This window comes from Sturnira hondurensis, unplaced genomic scaffold (assembly GCF_014824575.4).
Source record: "Sturnira hondurensis isolate 20B ecotype Veracruz unplaced genomic scaffold, ASM1482457v3 Scaffold0006413, whole genome shotgun sequence".
Lineage (NCBI taxonomy): Eukaryota > Metazoa > Chordata > Mammalia > Chiroptera > Phyllostomidae > Sturnira > Sturnira hondurensis.
Window position 1 is genome coordinate 34380309 of NW_028079044.1, and position 19946 is coordinate 34400254.

At 35.3% G+C, this 19946-nt stretch overlaps 1 non-coding gene across 1 annotated transcript; it reads left to right on the top strand.

Annotated features, from left to right (window-relative positions):
* Nucleotides 1-19276: 19276 nt before the first annotated feature.
* Nucleotides 19277-19440, top strand: LOC118989034 (U1 spliceosomal RNA). The gene has a single exon (XR_005066930.1). It is a non-coding gene; the product is annotated as a U1 spliceosomal RNA (small nuclear RNA).
* Nucleotides 19441-19946: the final 506 nt, after the last annotated feature.

Consider the following 19946-nt stretch of genomic DNA (forward strand, 5'->3'; position numbering starts at 1 on the left):
TTGCTGTAAAAATGGTCATTTTTCTACAGCAGTACAATAGAGAGTGAGCACTGTAAATTGTCTAAATATAAATTAATGCTAAATCATAGTTTAGAAGACTATTCTCTTAGGTCTTCTACTGTTACTACCAAGATGTCCAATGACATTTCAACACTTTTCTATTATAGGTTATGTTATTTTTTAACTAGTTGTTAATTTTCAGTTAGCTTCATTCTGGAGCATGTGGCAAAAGTAGGTTTTCAGTTGTGAGTGCACAAAAAACATAGTTAATTCTTGTATTATTATGTACTAATTATTGTATTATTTTCCATATGAACATATAAACCTAGTTTTGCCCTACCCTGTATTTCTGTCTATATTTGGTGCTCTGATAATTTGTTAGCATTCAGTTATGATAACAAATGCTAAAAATAACAAGAATGTTTATTTTTTAATGTATTTTATTGATTGTGCTATTTCAGTTGTCCCATTCTTCCTCTTCACTCTCCTTCACCCTGCACACCCTCTCCTACCCACATCACCCTGCTTTAGTTCGTGTCCATGTGTCATAAGTTCTTTAGCTTCTACATTTGCCATACTATTCTTACCCTCCCCCTGTCCATTTTCTACCTTCCATCTATGCTACTTATTCTCTGTACCTTTCCCCCACTCACTGCTTCCCACTACCATGTTGCTAACCCTCCATGTGAACTCCCTTTCTGTGGTTCTGTTCCTGTTCTAGTTGTTTGCTTAGTTTGTTTTTGTTTTTGTTTTAGGTATGTTTGTTAATAGTTGTGAGTTTGTTGTCATTTTACTGTACAAGGTAAGTGCCTTTAACATTTCATATAATAAGGGCTTGGTGATGATGAAGTCCTTGAACTTGACCTTATCTGAGAAGCACTTTATCTGACCTTCCATTATAAATGAAAGCTTTGTTGGATAGAGCAATCTTGGATGTAGGTTTTTGCCTTTCATGACTTGGAATACTTCTTTCCAGCCCCTTCTTGCCTGTAAGGTTTCTTTTGAGAAATCCGCTGACAGTCTGATGGGAACCCCTTAATAGGTAACTGTCTCCTTAACTCTTGCTGTTTCTAGGATTCTCTCCTTCATTTTAATCTTAAGTAATATAATTATGATGTGCCTTGGTGTGTTCCTCCTTGGGTCCAATTTCTTTGGGATTCTCTGAGCTTCCTGGACTTTCTGGAAGTCTATTTCCTTTGACAGGTTGGGGAAGTTCTCCTTTATTATTTGTTCAAATAAATTTTTCACTTGTTGCTCTTCCTCTTCTCCTTCTGGTATCCCTATAATTTGGATGTTGGAATGTTTAAAGATGTCCTGGAGGTTCCTAAGCCTCTCCCCATTTTTTGAATTTCTTGTTTCTTCATTCTCTTCTGTTTGGTTGTTTCTTTCTTCCTTCTGGTCCACTCCATTGGTTTGAGTCCGAGTTCCCTTCCCATCACTATTGGTTCCCTGTACATTTTCCTTCATTTCACTTAATGTAGCCTTCATTTTTTCACCTAATTTGTGACCAAATTCAACCAATTCTGTGAGCATCCTGATTACCAGTGTTTTGAACTGTGCATTTGATAGGTTGGCTATCTCTTCATCCCTTAGTTGTATTTTTTCTAGAGTTTTGATCTGTTCCTTTGTTTAGGCCTTTTTTTTTTTTGTCTTGGCATGCCTGTTATGTAGTGAGGGGTGGAGCCTTAGGTGTTCACCTGGGCAGGGCAACCCAGTGGCTGGTTTGTGATGTTGTACGTGGGGCAGGGGTCTGAGAGGGAACAATGGCATTTGCTCAGCTCTCTGCTGGCTTTCAGTCACTTCCTCCACTTCCCCCCAGGCAAACTGGGCCCTTCTGGTGCTGGTTTTCATGTGGGTGGGCTTTTGTACATTCTAGGACCCTGTGGGTCTTTCCAGCAAGCTCACCTGTGAGACTGGGAGTCTCTCCTGACACCTCAACCCCCAAGGTGTCTTCAATCAGTGTTTCGAGGCTTTATTTCCTGGCACTGGGACCTTGGGTTGCATGGTCTGTCTCGCTCCCCAGTTTCACCTCGTTTATATGTGCACAAATGTGGGAGCGCCCGGTTTCAGATATTCATAGTCCCTCAATTGATTTTTAACTGTCCATCAACTTATGCTTTCCAACATATTTTAGCGCACATTTTTAATTGATTTAGCAATATACTGTTCAATGTGTTAATTACCTTTAAAAAGATAAAAATTGTAAGATATAGATACATGGATAGATATATAGATGATAGATAATGAGAAAGAGAGATATAGATGTAATATGGAAAAACTTTCAGAAATCTGTGCTGTTACAATTTATATTAAAAATAATCAATCAATCAATGAAATGGTTATGTGGTGACAAGTAATAGTGATAATGAAAGGACTGAATAGTGATAGGAATTGCTGGGGTTTGGAAGACAAGTTAAATGTATTTTCTATCTTCATATTTATTTTTTATAATAGTAACCATGTATCAATAGGAATAACTAGCATTTATTGAGCTTATTTAGATCTTTTACATATTTCATGTGAGTAAGCCATTTTTTCTAATCATCTCCAGTTCATTGAGGGACTTTGACAACTTCGATGTATTATTCAGAAGAACTAACATTTACATGGGTTTTCAAGTATATATTTATTATTTTTTTTACTTTTTGCTTACTTTTTTTAACTTCTTTTTTTATTGTTGTTAAAGTACACTCCTTTCCATTTTCACTCCACCATGCTAGCCAACACCCCACCTCTCACCCTCAAACCTACTCCCTTTGGCTTTTTCCACATGTCCTTTATAAATGTTCCTTGATGGCTCTTCCCCTATTTTCCCCCATTATGTTTCTTCACCCTCTTCTCTGGTTACTGTCAGTTTGTTCTTTATTTCAATGCCTCTGTTTGTATTTTGCTTGCTTGTTTGTTTTGTTGATTAGATTTCACTTATAGGTGAGATCACATGGTATTTCTCTTTCACCGCCTGACTTATTCCACTTAGCATAATGCTTTCCAGTTCTATCCATGCTGTCACAAAGGGTAGGAGCTCCTTCTTTCTTTCTGCTGTGTAGTATTCCATTGTGTAAACATACCGTAGTTTTTTTTATCTACTAATTTACTGATGGGCACTAGCAACTGAATTCCCCAAAAGATCAGTAGTCAACTTCCTTTCTAAAAATGTATAATCATGCATTTGCTGCTTAAAAAATCCACTTTCTAACTTCTAAAATGTGCATAATAAAATCTGTTTTTTCAGTGAGAATTAGTTTTGTGTTTTTTGATTGACAACACTATTTAAAACAATGCAACTCTTCTGATACATTTCTTATTATACTTTGAACAGTACTGTGTACTGTGGTTAAAGAAACAGTCTTGTTCTCAAAACATTCCTGTTCCTTCCTTAAACTGTAGTTTGGCACATGGTTTTCTCCTATGTTGCGGAATTGTGTTGTCCTTCATTCCCAGATGCCAAATATCTAATTATAAAAACATCGACAATGATAATGCTTTCCCTCCACTGTTTCCTGCTCTGCAAAATCTTTACCTTCTCCAGGGAAAGCTAGCTATTTCTCCCTGTGTTATCATATAATTATATCAATTTTTCTATCTTATCATGTACAACAATATTTTGTAGTTGTTTTTGTAGATGTCTGCTCAATTAAATAGCTGTTGACCTCATACTGGCAGTAATTATTTTTTCTTTAGGGATTAGCTATTTCTCAAGCACATCAATCTTTAATAAATGATTTTTGAATATTTGTTGTAGGGTTATTTTGGTTGAGATTTTTTTCTTTTTACACTATGAGTATCTCAAAATTGTATTTGTTAGTTATCCCTTTATTTTTTGTTTTTTATTATATTTTTCCCATTACCATTTAGTCCCCTTATGCTTGTCTCCCCTAAAATTCTGACAGCATTTTTTAAATTTTGTCAGTGAAATGAAATGTAATAGCCAGCATGTCTTATTTTGTTTTTCTGAAACATGTTTGGTGGGTATGGAGTGTGAAGGGGAATGATGGGGAGGGTTGTCAAGGAACATGTATAAAAGACACATGGACAAAGCCAAAGAGGGTAGGGTACAGGGTAGGAGGCAGGAATGTGTAGGACGGGGGAGTAGTGGGGGAAAATGGAGACAAATGTACTTGAACAACAATAAAAAAGAAAACCTTGAATATTATATAAAATTTCACCTTAAAATGACTTTCATAAATTTTTTGTCTGTATTGTGTAAGTTATACTGTTTTCTTTTTTAAAGATTTTATTTATTTATCTTTAGAGAGGAAGGGAAGGAGAGAAGGAGAGAAGGAGAGAAATATCAATTTATGGTTTCCTCTCATGTGTCCCCTGCCGGGAACTGGCCTGTAACCCAGGCATGTGCCCTGACTGAGAATCAAACCATGGTCCTCTGGTTCACAGGCCCACACGCAATCCACTGAACTACACCAGCCAGGGCTGTGTAAGTTATATTTAAAATTATTTAATATACAAAGTGGTGGGTAATGTATATGAAAGAAAATACAAATGTCTTCAAAATTATATATGGAGTTAATTCCAATCTAGTACCTGTGTGTATCCTGCAATTTAATTAGTTTTCTGCACACACACACATAGAGTGAACCACTCTCAGTTTCAAACAGCAATAACATGGTAATTATACAAATATCTTTTACTTAAGCATTGATGATAAAATCAGCAATTAGAATGTTTATTTCATGAAACATTGACAAAGTTAATGATCAAGTTCCCATGAGATCGGGCAAATTATTTAATGTGTTTGCTTATTTTGAACATGTAGACATTCACTAAATATCCCATGCCTTCTGAGCTGATATACTTTATATTATCCCTCTATATGAAATTTTTCTGATTTTATTTTATTTTTTTTTCCAATTTTTTTATTTAATTATTTTTCAAGTACAGTTTTCTGNACACACACACACATAGAGTGAACCACTCTCAGTTTCAAACAGCAATAACATGGTAATTATACAAATATCTTTTACTTAAGCATTGATGATAAAATCAGCAATTAGAATGTTTATTTCATGAAACATTGACAAAGTTAATGATCAAGTTCCCATGAGATTGGGCAAATTATTTAATGTGTTTGCTTATTTTGAACATGTAGACATTCACTAAGTATCCCATGCCTTCTGAGCTGATATACTTTATATTATCCCTCTATATCAAACTTTTCTGATTTTATGTTCAATGCTGTTGACAAAGAAGCAATATTTTGCTTCAAACATCATGAAGTTTGAATTTACAGAATTTAGGGAAGTAAGGGTCTTTTTATACTAAAAAAGGTAAATATCCTATTTTTTAAGCAAGAAAATCGGATGTTTGGAGTATCTGCTGAGACTCAAATTTGAGTGTCTTAAAATCATGCAGAAAACGTAATAGTAAACTGAATGCAGTGACTTATCATCAATTGAGTACATTTATTCTTTTTTGCTTTGCTTTTGAAATAGCATATTGTTATAACTGTCAAACAATTGTTATATCTGTGTATCTGTCTTCAAGCTCCTTCTTCTCCACTATAAATCCCTGACTATAGTGCAATGCTCTGACTAATGAGGAGCTCTCTTTGCAACCAAACTGGTTATTCCAGTGTTCCTGAAAACAGATGTGGTCAGAATATACCAGTCATTACCACAGTCATTTCTGGATATTTGATGGAAAATTGAATAACAGCCACACTTAAAAAAAAAATCAATTCTCTTAAACGATTCCTGAATCACATAGGTTTTGCAGGGTTAGTTACTCTGACTTATTTCTCAATAGAATGTTTTCCTTCCTCTCTTTTTCTCTTTTGTTTTAGAATGATTCTTTCTGGAAGTATAATCTCATGCCTAGTGTCACCATATAATTATGCACATCTAAACAGAAACAATTGCTCCAAGATTGTTTTTCCACCCCTCTTTTCATTACTATGCTATCAGCCACTAGAGAGACTATCATCACCAGAGGGGCTGGGAACTAGGACAGGACCTTAGTGACACTCTGTATCATCCCTTTGACTCGCTTAAGTGTTTGCAGAGGCAGTATAAGAAAATACCCAAAGAAAACATTTTTCGCATTTTCTATAAATATTTTATGAAAAGAGTTTATGTGTTCTAAAATAATTAGGTGGAAGGAAATAAACTTAGATGTTCAATCAGTTTAAATGAATATAAGAAAGCAGTAATTCCCCAGATTTCCAGCTAATTATTTTTCATTTGGCCTTTGGAGAGAGTGTTTATAAACAATGATTATACAAACCTGTTGTCATTTTATCTAACTTTATTTTTAAGATAAATGGTAGAATTCGTTCATTGAAATAAGAAATTAACATGTAACTATCTCATGCAATGCTTTCTCTTCAGAAAGCCCAGCATTCATAAATTAGTTGCTATAAAATATATATGTATGTGTCCTATACATAAAAGATAACTTATTAAAGATATACCTTGTATTCTCATCTTTAAATTCACAAATAATGTTAACTTATTTAAAATTCAAAAAAAGTAAGAAAATTTGTTTAGTTTCTTTAATCCATCATTTCTCAGAGATATTAGATAATTCAATTTTTTTCAAAGCGCACTAATTATAATCTCAATATTCCAAATTTAGTATTTAATAAAATATTATTCCATATCATGTCTTGACAATCTTTTTTAGTACAAGGCATTTTAGCAAAAACTTTTTGGCTTTACAAGCCAGAACGTCTCTATTATCTCTATCACAGCTACTCAACTCTATTGTTGAAATCTGAAAGCAGCCAAATACAATCAGAAATAAATGTGTATAGGTGTGTTATAACAAAACTTGATTTACAAAATCCTGAGGAATACTGGATTTGCTCATCTATTGGCTGATTCCTGATATATATCTCCTATTCTCCAACTAGGGTTTATAAGGCCTATGATATGGGAGTTGCTTTATTGGTGAAAATAAGGGAGAATTAGTAAATCAAGATCATCTCAGTTTCACTTATAGCTGCTCAGTCTTATTAATAGCTGTTACTTTTCAGAACCCATTGATTAACTTAAATCTACTCTGATAATTTACTCTAGGCTTTCCTCATCTACAAAATGTAATGTGAACTATATCAATCTAAGAAGCTGTTACTAAGTATCTGTAAAGTGAAATTTATAAGTTATCTCATACCATGTAAGTGCTTGACCAAATTTATAGTACTACCTTTTCTGTATTTTACAAATATATGTAAAACTTTCACAGAATTAGTCTTCTTCAAAAACACAATTTTAAAAACAATAATATTTAATATTTCTGTTTAGAGATTTTTTCTTCTTCTTCTTTATGAAGAAAATGTTTACAATAAAATTCCCCTGGGCTTAGTATCTAGTTTTGTTACATTTCATTACTTTTCTCTAATGAAATGTACAACTACGGGAACTGCTGAAATGACCATTTTTCTATTCATTGTCAGAATGTGGTGATGAACATGCACCCTGCACACGCAATTAATATGACCTTCAAGAAGACATTTAGACTCTAAATATATATGTTTGCTCCTAACCAAACCTTCCTTTATTCATTTAATGTGGCATCCAATTCGGAAACTTTAGTTTCACTAATTTGTGCATGTCCATCGTTTTAGGAATGAGCTTGTCTCTACGTAGACAAGCACAGGACAAAAACTAGCAAAGAAGTTCCATACGCTTAAAGACTTAATGATTAGTTCAAACATCCCTCAAATTTGATGGTCCTCTGTGTGCTCTTTCATTAAAAAAATGTAAAGGGTAAAAGCCAGATTTTAATTGAAGTGGACTAGTAAATCTCTTTAGTCTTAATGATCCTTGTATGAAGAGGTGAGCCCAAGGATTTTCTTTTTATATGGTATATATATGGGGTTTAGTGTATGTGCTTTTGAGTTGGCCTCAGATCCAGGACCATCTACTGAAGAGAATCTGGTTTTTACAGAAAAACGTTGTGGTTGTGGTTTAAATACTAACTACGCTACGTGAAAGCTTTGGATCTCTTGCTCTCCCTTGGCATCTACAAAATGAAGGCAGCAGTGTCCTGATTGTGTGCTTGTGTTCAGAATTGCGTGAGAGAAAGCACTCTTACAGAGCCTAGAGAAGAAGTTTTCAAACTTAGCACCACACTGGAAAACCTGGGAGAAAGTTTGAAAACCTAACGTCCGGGAACACTGCAGGACAGGCATCAGCCTCCCAGGCAATGCTGACATAGAGCCAGCTTCAAGGGTCATAGGCCTGAAGCAACAAGGGTTCTCAAACGTCGATCAGATTGATCAGCTGCAGTTCTAGTTAAAACCCAGGGTTCGGATAGTTCTGCACTTTCAAAAAGAAAAGGCTGGTGCTTTTAGTTCACTTAGCAAGGGGTTGACATATGTTAAGTTTTCTCCTACTGTTCATAGGGAAGGTTTGAAAAACAAACAAAATTGACAACACGTTTCTTTTCTTTTAATTCACAGAAATATTGTATCTCCTACACTCAGCAAATTAATTTGTATCTTAAGACACAGCCTTTATTGTTATTATTATCACAATTTATAACATTTGAGCGTTTTATTTCTGAGAAAGTAATAATCACTCATTTTTCTCTGAAGTAAAACTAAAACCTCAAAACCAACACTTTGGTTTTTATTTTTATTTATGTGGAAAACCATTACAACTGAGAGAATGCACAAAATTGCATTTTTACTTATAGATGGAAAGTACATAAAACTATATGAATTGTAATTTAAATTTGAACTTTTTAAATTAAAAAGAGCCTCATATTTTACATGCTACATCATCAAAACAGTATTCTAAGATACACACACAAACACACATGTCATAATGTGCTTAAACAGAATTGTATTAGCATAAATATTAGAGTCTTTCCAGATGGGTGCTTCTGAAGAATTGCAGCCATTACATTTTAGAACGCTTTTGTCTTTTCCAAATAAGCTAGTGATATTAATGAGATTTTCTGGTTTTGCCTCAAAAGTGCCTTAAAATTGTTACTTGCCTTATAGAGATTACCTCATATCGTACCTATATTTTATTTTATATATTATTCCTCTTTCAAAAGAATATGTTTTTAATGATTAACTTTTATGATGACTACATAGGAAAAATAAGTAAAACTGACTCCTTAAAGATATATACTAGATGTTTCCAACTTTCCTTAAGTGTATTTTAAAATAATTATTTGAAAGGTTATATTTGTTCAGTAATTTGTTGAATCGTCATTTATTGGAGAGGGACAGGGACACGTTGGTTATCATTGCCACTTAGTATAATTATAAAACAGGGGGTTGTTTGGAGGAGGCTATGGAGGAGGACAGGCAATAAGAGAAGGAGCAGAGCACACATGATTCCCAGGTTCCTTTGCTCTCATAGAAAGCTGTGCCCAGTGGGCAGTGCTGGACAGCACTCATAATGGCTGAATGATTTATGCATCATAAATGTTGGGTCAAGGATTTTCTTTGTGAAGTTATAAAAATGAAATTTGCTCCTGGTTAAGGAGAAGCCCCAGCACAAAGTGAGAACCTCCCACGTTCAGCACTCATATGAACCACTTCCTACTGGCTAACTCAGTCTGGGAGGGCCAGCTCACTGATGAGTATGTTTACATTCATGCCACTAATTAAGCATCACATGATTCTTTTAAAAGATTTTATTTATTTATTTCTAGAGAAAGGGGAAGGGAGGGAGAGAGAGAGGGAGAGAAATATTCATGTGTGGTTACCTCTGGTGTGCCCCCTGCTGGAGAAGTGGCCCTCAACCCAGGCATGTGCCCTGACTAGGAATTGAACCGACGACCCTTTGGTTCCACAGGCCAATGCTCAGTCCATTGAGCCACACCAGCCAGGGCTGATTTTGTTAAAGAGCACCTACGAGGAAAGTTTTGTTTATAATCGAGTTCCAAGAATATATTAAAGTACAAATCTAAAGCACATGCTTAGTTAAAAACTATTTATTGACTCTTCTAGTTGACCAGGAAATCTTCATACTAAACAAATACAGTATTGATTTAAATGCAATATTTCAAAATATTTCTCAGGTTGATAATAATTGAAGTATTCTTTGGTACATACAAAGATTTCATAACTATCTGCCAATCAATAATGATTTATGGTCGTTATAATGTCCAATGTCGCAATGAAATATAAAGCAAACAGTAAAATGACTCAGGTTCTGCAGTAGATCATCTCTGATATATATTGGAAACATGCACACTTTAACCTTTATTTCTGATTATCAATAAATATGTAACTATATTATCAATAAATAAAGTGGCATATCATTCGAAAGTATGTAAGATTACAAACATAAAAAAATAATTCATGTAAATATCAAAAATGAGAAGCAGATTATTTAGTGGCAACAGAAAGAAACCAAGAAAAAAACAGTAGAAGCAACAATATAAATACAGACCGCCTGAGCTTGAGTACACTTTATTATGGCTACGATTTTGTGTAAATCGCTTAAAGTCCTCAGAACTTGTTTCTTCTAAAACAAGAAGGAAGACACACACACACACACACACACACACACACACACACACACACGTGAAGGCAATGTACCTAAATTACTGATGGTGGAGCCACAATGTACAGACATTGCCAAAATATTTCTGTTTCACCATGAAATTTGGGGAGAATTCACACACACACACACACACACACATTTAAATATGGATAATACCCAAACACTTCCACAGATTATCTATTTATGCAAATAGTAAAATTTGTATTTTATTGCATTTTAATATGTATTTTATAGGATATTCTCAGAAAAACTGAGGCACATCTCTGTTCATGGAATGTCCCAATTTTAGATTGATAATTTAAAACAAAATTGGATTAGAATTGCTTAGATACAGAAATCATCACTCAATAAATAAATGTTATACACCAATGAAATGCAAGACAATATTCAAAGATCCATGGTCAACCCAAATTTAAATTTCTAAAGCAATACATTTTTGTCTGCATCAATAAGTATCTCAAAATGAATGTGAAAACATATAAGGTGACAACGCAAGAGACACAGAGAGAAAAGACTGGAAAACATCCAGTTGAATGATTCTGGTATAATTCCTTAAAAATTGGAATTTGACGTAATCTGTAAATGATAGAGCCTTTATAGGTGGAGGTTTGTGGGAATGGACTGTTTTTACAGGGCCGTACTGGGCGTATTTGCATTGTCCTATGGGTTCCACTTGGACGGGTCAGAGTATCCATCACAAAAAGATAAGTGAAGATCTTATCTTATCTTATCTTCACCTGCTGCCTTAACTGATCGCTCAATCTGCTCATTTTTATGAAACACTAAGATATTGTCTTTTTAAAAAAATCTAGTAGTCTCCCTGTTTTAATATTTATTGTTTCTCCTATTTTTGTGATTCTGGTAACAACAATATTAATATTCAAAGAACTTATCACACAGGGTACGTTCTTTCTGTTAATGTTTTTGGCACCTTAAGATTAGTATGATGTTAGAAGAGAATTATCTATATGTCTATGTTCAATCTATATGCTCAAACTTTTACAAAGTATATATTTAGGATGGACAAAAGGAAATAGTAACAATAATATCCAGATAAAATATAAAGTATAGTAAAAATAAATGATATCTCTTTTATCACTATATAGCATTGCTTACAGCAAGTTTAGTAGTATTGAGTTTGCAGACATTGGAAAAGACATCTTTATCAAATAAAGTCACATGTAAAACCTGTATCTAATGACAGTTCAGGGAAAAAGCAGTATTAACTAGCTACTCTTCTGAGATTTAAGGAGGGGCATGCCCAAGTGATTTTACATTAGCGGTGGCCTGAATCACTTTTTAAAACAAAGTTATTTCTAATCATTAAAACTGTGACTTGGTTTTAAATTAAAGTTTAAAAGACCCAAATCAAGTTACATTAAATGCAACAAGCATCCTTTCAGATCTCTGAATAGGTTTCTTCACGCCCATAGTTGTTTGTAGCACAACATCAGCATGGCTTACGAAGTCATTATTTTGGAAGGGGAAAAGGCATTTTCTTCTAAATAGCACCAGTATTCTAACTATTTGATTACTCTGTTCCTAAAATCACCATTACTATGTCCTTGCGAGCCAGACTAAACCAGTGTTGGTGTGCATCAGGCATATGCCCCTTCACTACTAAATGATTTCATTCTTCAGCTGCCGAAGTGCTTCCGGCCACTCTGCTGCCAGCCTCCTAAGAATTTGTCCTGAGGTGGAAAGAGTTTTCACCCAAGGAATGCCAAGGTAGGAATATAAACACCTGCTTCTCTCTCTGCAATGCTGCGTAACCATAGAGAACTATTTATTTATAACAGCTGGACTGTGTCTTGGTGAGAAAGTGAAGCAAAGTAGAATTCACAGTAGCTAACGGTAAAAGTAAAATGGGTGCACTTTGGAGAGTTTAACAAAATCGCATGCTACAAATACTATAACTCAGCAATTCTTCTTTTCTACTATATAGGGAGAGTGCCCAGATGAGTGCTCCAAAACCCATGCACAAGAATATTCATAAAGGCAGCAATAAAAAAATGAAATGACATGGATGTCTAACAGTAGAGCATTGAATGAAGTGTACAAACTAGTACTGTGTGAAGATGAATGAGTTACTGCTACATAAAAGGATATATTCCACAAACATATTACATACAAGTATAATTCATGTAAATAAACATATTACATAAATAAATGTGTTACATGTAAACATTATGTAAATAAATCTGTATGTAATTAATTTATAGTGTTAAAAATCAGGCTCATACTTAACTTTGGGTGGAGGGAAGAACTATTGATTTAGAGGTGCCATATTAGAGGTATCTGGACTTGTAGAAATAGTTTTAATTGGTGGATAATTATAGATTTTTTCATTGTGTGATAATTTATTGAAATGAACACTTCTGATTTGGGCAGTTATATTCAATTGTTACATTATAATTAAAAATTGACTTAAAAAGCTTCTTAAAAAGCTTTAAAGGAGACTTTTTTGTTTGCCTAAGATGTAAATTTCATTTTTGTACTTGGTTAAAAATGGTTAAATTTGAAGGTGGCATATTATGTTCAAATGAGTCATGAACTAGTGGCCAAATCAAGATTTATATTCTTGTAGTTCCGCTAAGGATGGGTGTGACTTTGCAAACGTTTGGTTTACAGGTGGGACATTTCATATTTTGACATTACTACATTCACGTTACCCTTTTCCCTTAGGAACATACACCACTTTTTAAGAAACCTGAGCACAATGTTCCCTAGATGGGATAAAAGGAGTATGTCTTCAGATTTCAACTGTGACACATTTTATGTCACATTATTGCATTCTGGCCATTGAAAGATAAGTGTGGGTGTTGGGTGAGATTACTTCTGTGGAGCTACTTTAGAGGAGCTAATTCTTAAGGGAAGAGTCGGCACTTCTCTCTTTACTTCTTATGCTCGCCTGCATTGTAATGGTTGGAGTTCCCGAAGCCAAAGGAAAGCACTAGGTAACCTATACACAGGGTATAGAAACCATGGGTCATGATGGGAATAGGATATAGAGAACTCCATAGAGATGCTTAATTCTGAATTGCTTACATCCAGACTTCTTTTATAGAAGAGAAATATTTCTCAATAAAGTTTTGATTAATTCAATGCTATTAGGCATGCTCTCTAACACAAAAATAACCTTAATTTTTAACAGGGTGGCTGACACAGCGGCTTGTGAGTTATTCTTTGGTAAAATAACACTAATTTTTAACATTAATTAGTATGGAGAAATACAATGCTGAGTAGTAAACATAAAGCATAAAAATGCATAATCACTGTCCTTTAATTTGTAACCTCAAAAACTAATTTCTCCAGGCCTGTACTCTTAGCCTTGGGATCTATCTGCACTGTTGCTAAAATGTGCTTCCCCATCCCTCTTCCCCGAAGACAGAATTAGTTTCGTCTGCAGTCTTTTTGTGGTTATCATACATCACTAGACTTTCTTTCAGAAGAAATATGAAATCTCCATATTGCTACTTGTACTTCTATTTTCCACACCCAGTCAGTGTAGTTACAGTGCTGTATGTTTTCTTTAAGCTGCATCTATTCGCATCATTAAATTAACATTGTGATCATGTTTACCTCATTCCTAGTAGAATGTCTAATAGGAATTTAGTTAATGCCATTTCAGACATTAACTCTGAGATATGTTTATTTTTAACTAAAGTAATGGCTCTTCTGTGTCAGGTTTTTAAAAAAAAATAATCCATAAAGGCAGTAGATTAAAATGTATTTTACTAATTGAATTAGAAAACTGAAACTCCTAAAACACCTGTAATTAATGGAAATAGTGATAACTATTAACATTCTTTTTTCCTTCAAATCACCAAGTAAAATTCATTCTACTCAATAAGGCAGTGTTCCTATGTGGAGGATTTCATGAGAGTGTTATGCAATTTTTTTGAAAATTTTACTTAAGAATATTTCCAACCAGATTATTGCTTGTCTCTATAGGGGAATGTTTTGGTGAAATTAACCATGGGTTTGCATTTAGGAAAACTTTGTCCAAATCTGTTTTGCCATTAACTACAATATAAGTTAGGAAATCTAACATGTTTTCGTTTTAACTCTGTATAAAAACACAACTATTTAAAGAAACACTTATGTGAAACAAAATATTGCATCGATATACAATCATTAATATGAAGAAAAATGTGTATGCAAAGGGATGAATTAGCTCCTTTACTTATGTATGAAATATAAAATTGGCCCCTGACTTCCAAGATCTTTTGGTATAACTGTCATAACAAAACATTACTCTCGCCCTGACTGGGTAGCTCAGTTGATTAGAGTGTAATCCAGATACGCCGAGGTTGTGGGTCGAGGTTGTGGGTCAAGGCTGTGGGTTTGATTCCTGGTCAGGGCACATAGAAGAAGCAACAAATGAATATATGAATAAGTGAAACAGCAAGTCAATGTCTCTCTCTCTCTCTCTTTCTCTCCCTTTGTCTTTCTTTAAAACCAATAAATAAATTTTAAAAATAGAAAAATAGAGCCAAACTAACCATTTCAGATGAACTGCGTTGCATATCTTTTACCTTCTGAAACGAATCAAACCACCAACATTACAAGAAGGAAGAAGGATAGTATCCCATTCGTAAGGACTAATGAAATAGGACTTTGCCGATGATCAAATCACTATGCAGTCAATGAAGTAGAAATCTAGCCTTTTGCGTGATGACCGAATCTCAAGTCAATCTATGCAGCACAAATGTAATCTTACCTCATATGGCATAATGAACTCTTTTGTTTAACATAACATACCTCATCTTTTTCCTGTTTTAGATTAAAACCCTGAGCCCCTTTCCCTCACGATGGGTGGGGTGGGGGGATTTTTGAGCTTCTGCTTGAATGTGAGCTTCCTTAACTGCAATTCCTTTGCTCCTAAGTAAATCCTTTTTTTTAATTACTACCTTCTAAATTTCCAGGTTAACAGGCACAAATCCTTTATCCATTTATCCATTTGTGTACACATAGGTTGTTTCTATGTCTTGGCTATTATAAGTAATGCTGCTGCTATTAGTATGAGGATCCAAATATCTTTTGAGTGAGTGTTTGTTTCCTTTATATTCATAGCAGTGGAAGTGTTATCACGTGGTAATACTATTTTTAATTTCTTGACGATCCTCCATACTATTCTCTAGCGGGCGTGTCAGTTCACTCCTGCAGTGCCCAAGTAGAAATGTCTGTCAGTGATGTGACTCATCTACAAAGCCCGGTGGGGATCGCACTCAGACCAGGTAGCATGGCAAGGTGCAAATTGTCCTGATTTGGATCTTCAGATGAGGAGCTTTGCTGGCCCTAGAGCCTAGTTTGCCTAGGTCTGGGCAAGGAACCGGACTGATCATAGGCCATCGGCTGTGGAGTGTGTCTTCCGGCCCCATCGGACCCGAAGGGCTGGCTAAGACCCTAGAAGCAGGGAGGCACCGTGGTGCTGAAACAGCGAGCTGGACAGAGTAAAGCCAGTGCTGGAGTGAGCATTGCATGTTATCTATCCACAGGAAGGGAATTAATTCCATAGCCAAAGCTGAGAGTAGGTCTTGGCCCCTCTCAACTAGAGAGCCTGTTGTACCCTGAGGGCCAATGTAATGACAATACTTTACAGTAGACCTAAACAGTGTATCAAGCCTGGCTTATTGACAAAGTTTATTGAACAGATCTTGATGGTCAAATTAAAGACAGTGCAGTATGTCCTAGAAATAAATCTGTGAGGAGCATACACATGGGATGTACCATGGACCTGCGATGCTCACCTGTTTTCTCTTTTGCTGGCCACAATCTTTCCCTTAAATAACAGTCACGATGAATGTATTGTGTGAAGTCTGGAGAGTCATTTCAAGTACTGGCCTAGGGAAAATTTTGCACGGTTCGATTCCTTTTGTCCAGCTAAATAGATCTCTATTAATTTGTACCACTTTCTCAAGAGTGTGATTTTTTCTTTTTTTCATTGTTTTTCTTTTTCTCATTTGTTGGAATACAATTTCTTACACCTATACAGCTCTTCATCTGGTATGCATTTCTTTGTGGGGTGGAGGATATGTATACAGAGATTTCTGCTGATCTTTCTGGGAACAAGCATAGTCCCAATTCAGATACCTGGTCTCATTAAAACAAATAAACAAACTAACAAATAAACACCTAAATGAGATACATCAGTTTAACAGACAGCTGCCTTTTCTAGAAGTTATTTGTTTTTTTTCCTCTAGTTTGCAGATGATTGGTCTTCACCCTGCCAAACTTCTCCGATCACACAACCTCGATAAGCAGTGGGTAGAGTAAGGGTACACCTTGTGGGAAAAGTTAATTCCTTACAATTTACCCAGGTAACTCCATAGACAGAAAAAGGAAAGGGTCCTTGAAGGAGACTTCAGCCTTCTGTTGGCACTTCATCTTGTCTTCTACCACAGAATTTCAAAAGAATGAGAGGAACATGTTTTTTTAACTCTTAAGTTCTGTCCTTCAGTAACTAGGTGAGTTTTACTGACATCTACAGATATAGGAAACACTGGGTGTTTATTTGACAAGTGCAGGATTGGAGATAAAGACTTTTAATTGAGGCATATTGTATGTGAGTTGTTAATAAGATATTCAAGTGAAAATAATAAGTAGGCAGATAAATATTTAAATTTCCTAAGAAGAGTTACTATTCAATAGAAACTTATCAAGAACACTGTATTTTTTAGTTTATCAGTATTGCAATGTTATAATCAGACATTAAATGTATTTTTATTTTTATTGAATTTACTGGGATGACATTGCTTAATAACATTATATACATTTCATGTACAATTTTGTAACACATCTGTATATTGTATTGTGTGTTCTCCACCCAAAGTCAAGTCTCCTTCATCACCATTTATCCCCTTTACCCTCTTACATGTCCCCGCATCCCCCTTTCCCTCGGGCAATCACCACACTGTTGTCTGTCAGATGTATTTTTCACAAAGAAAATTTTCACTAATGTGAAATTAAGCAATAAATTATTTTTCATTATTACTATTTTGGTTTGCATCAATCATCCCTACATAACATAAACACCAAGTAAAGTACTATTCTTCTAGGTAAAATCAATCGTTTTTCCTTCCTTTTACTCCATTATCAATGAGAACTAGAAATGACAATACTAATGGAAATAACCCTTCATGACTTGGAACATTTTCTTCAAAAAGACAAACAAAAGCTTCTCAATAGGGTGCCTTCTTTAAATAATTATTCTTTGTGGCTTATTCTCGTGTATTGAAGTATTTTTATTTTGGTTGCTTCTCCCATTCAACAGGCATAGAAATTGGACCTGCATCAACTTTTCTAATCTTACAGGTTAGAAGGTGAAGCAAGGATGGTGTCTGAGTGCCAACTGGCAAGTGAACAAAAAAAAAAAAAAAAAAAAGGGAGCAAATCATGTGAAGATGTACAGATCTTGTGTTATAACCTTATATAGAAAGAGAGAGAGTGAGAGGGGGTGTCCAGCACAAATAAAGCCTCTGATTTAGTACATAAAAATATTTTATTACAAAATCATAAGCATGTAACTCTGTAACATAACAATATCACACTCAAGCACAGACTATGACATTTTGAGTGAAATGTTCAAATTTCTGTCCATTTCACGCGAGACATTCTTGTACCCTACCAGCCACATTCAATGGTTCAATGCCATCACTTCTGCCTAACCCTGCATAACACAAAGGGGTGCATGGTAAAATTGGACTCACAAGAATCAGATACCTTACTCAGAATCAAACTCTGCCACTGTATTAAGCTTTAAAAGTGATTGAAGAGAGACATGACTTGAGGTTGAAAACACACAAAGAGAGCATTTTAGATTGAATAATTCTATGTCCAGATAGGAGAAAAAACCACATAGTTTGAACAGTGTAAGTTTTATATAAAGAATCATTACTATAACAAGTGATTATGTTAAGGAGATATTAGCAAGTAAAAAGAAATAAAAATGTACAAATAACAGATTTAAGAAGCAGTCACCAGCTCTATGCCTAAGATAGCTTAAATAATGAAGAACCTTATCTCTCAGAAATGAGATTCCCACTCTATCGGAGAGGATACACCATGGCTTAGTGGACAACATAAGTTTTGTGATGCCATACCATTGGAACTTGCTGGAAACATGCCCTCTGGCACTTGCTAGAAAACGACCTTGGTACTTGGTACTGGGTGGAGCTGTTCATTTCAGAATTCTGCTGGGCACTGTTTTCTGTGGAAGAGGCCATGGCTGAAAGACTCTGGGGCAACCCATTGCCTGCTGAGTGCTATTGACTGCCCTGCCCTGTGTAAGCTGAGCACTGGGAGAATCACTCTTTTACAAAACCATCAGGAAATAGGAGGTGACAAAGGAAGCTGCTGGCTGTCAGATACTGCTGCCTGTCCTGTTCTGGGAGAATTAGGCACTAGAAAAGCTGTGGACACTATAGGAGCCTGCAAAGCCGGTGCACAAAATATAGAAAACAAAACTCTTTGGCAGTGTTCTCTATTGGCAAAACTTGGTGCCAGCTGGCATAGGAAAAGCAAATATTTGAAAGGACCCAGATCCATTTTCACAGAGTAGTTTAAAAGTAAAATTGTAGCTAAGAGAGATAATAGACAATAAAGAAATACAAATACTTTCACACTGATAATTGCATATCTAAAATGTTCCAGAGTACCATAACACACAAATCCATTAGGTCCAAGTATGTTTGTCTTATATAAGCAGTCTAGACAAATCAGTTATGTCCTTCTAAGAACATTCTACTAAAGCAAACATCTGTTAATAAATGCTATCAAGAGATCCAGTTTGCATACTTACCTGGCAGGGGAGAAACGGTGATCACGAAGGTGATTGTCCCAGGGCGAGGCTTCTCCATTGCACTCTGGGTGTGCTGACCCCTGCAATTTCCCCAAATGTGGGAAACTCAACTGCAAAATTTGTGCTAGTGGGGGCCTGCATTTGTGCTCTCCCCAGAGGAAAAAAAGAGAGATTCAGTTTGCATGTTTAGAATATTGGACTAAACTGAACACCATTTTTATCCAGGTATCTTCTGGGAAGGAAATACGGATTACACATAGGCTGCTAACCTTTTATTATCCACTGGTCATTGAGTTTTATTATTGGCCATGACATTTGAGTAACACAGGGAGGTTTTGGTTTGGGATAGAAGTAAGGCTTCTGTTATCAGAATTTAGAAACATAGAAGAAATAACCCAGTAAAGTATCTGTGGGAGATATACTTAAAGTTTCAGAGAACACAAAAACTTATTAATTTTGAATTGCAGAGTAGCACATGAGTCCCTCGGGTCAGCTTTTGCCACCTAAATGGTGGCAGATAGCCACTTTGGTATGTCAGGTGACACTTAGTAGACTCACCAACTTAATTATCTTCCAGAATACTTAACTTAATCTTACCGACTGACTTACTAGAAGAATAATTTTTTTGATTGTGGGGTACAGCATGGCCGTATTACTAATAC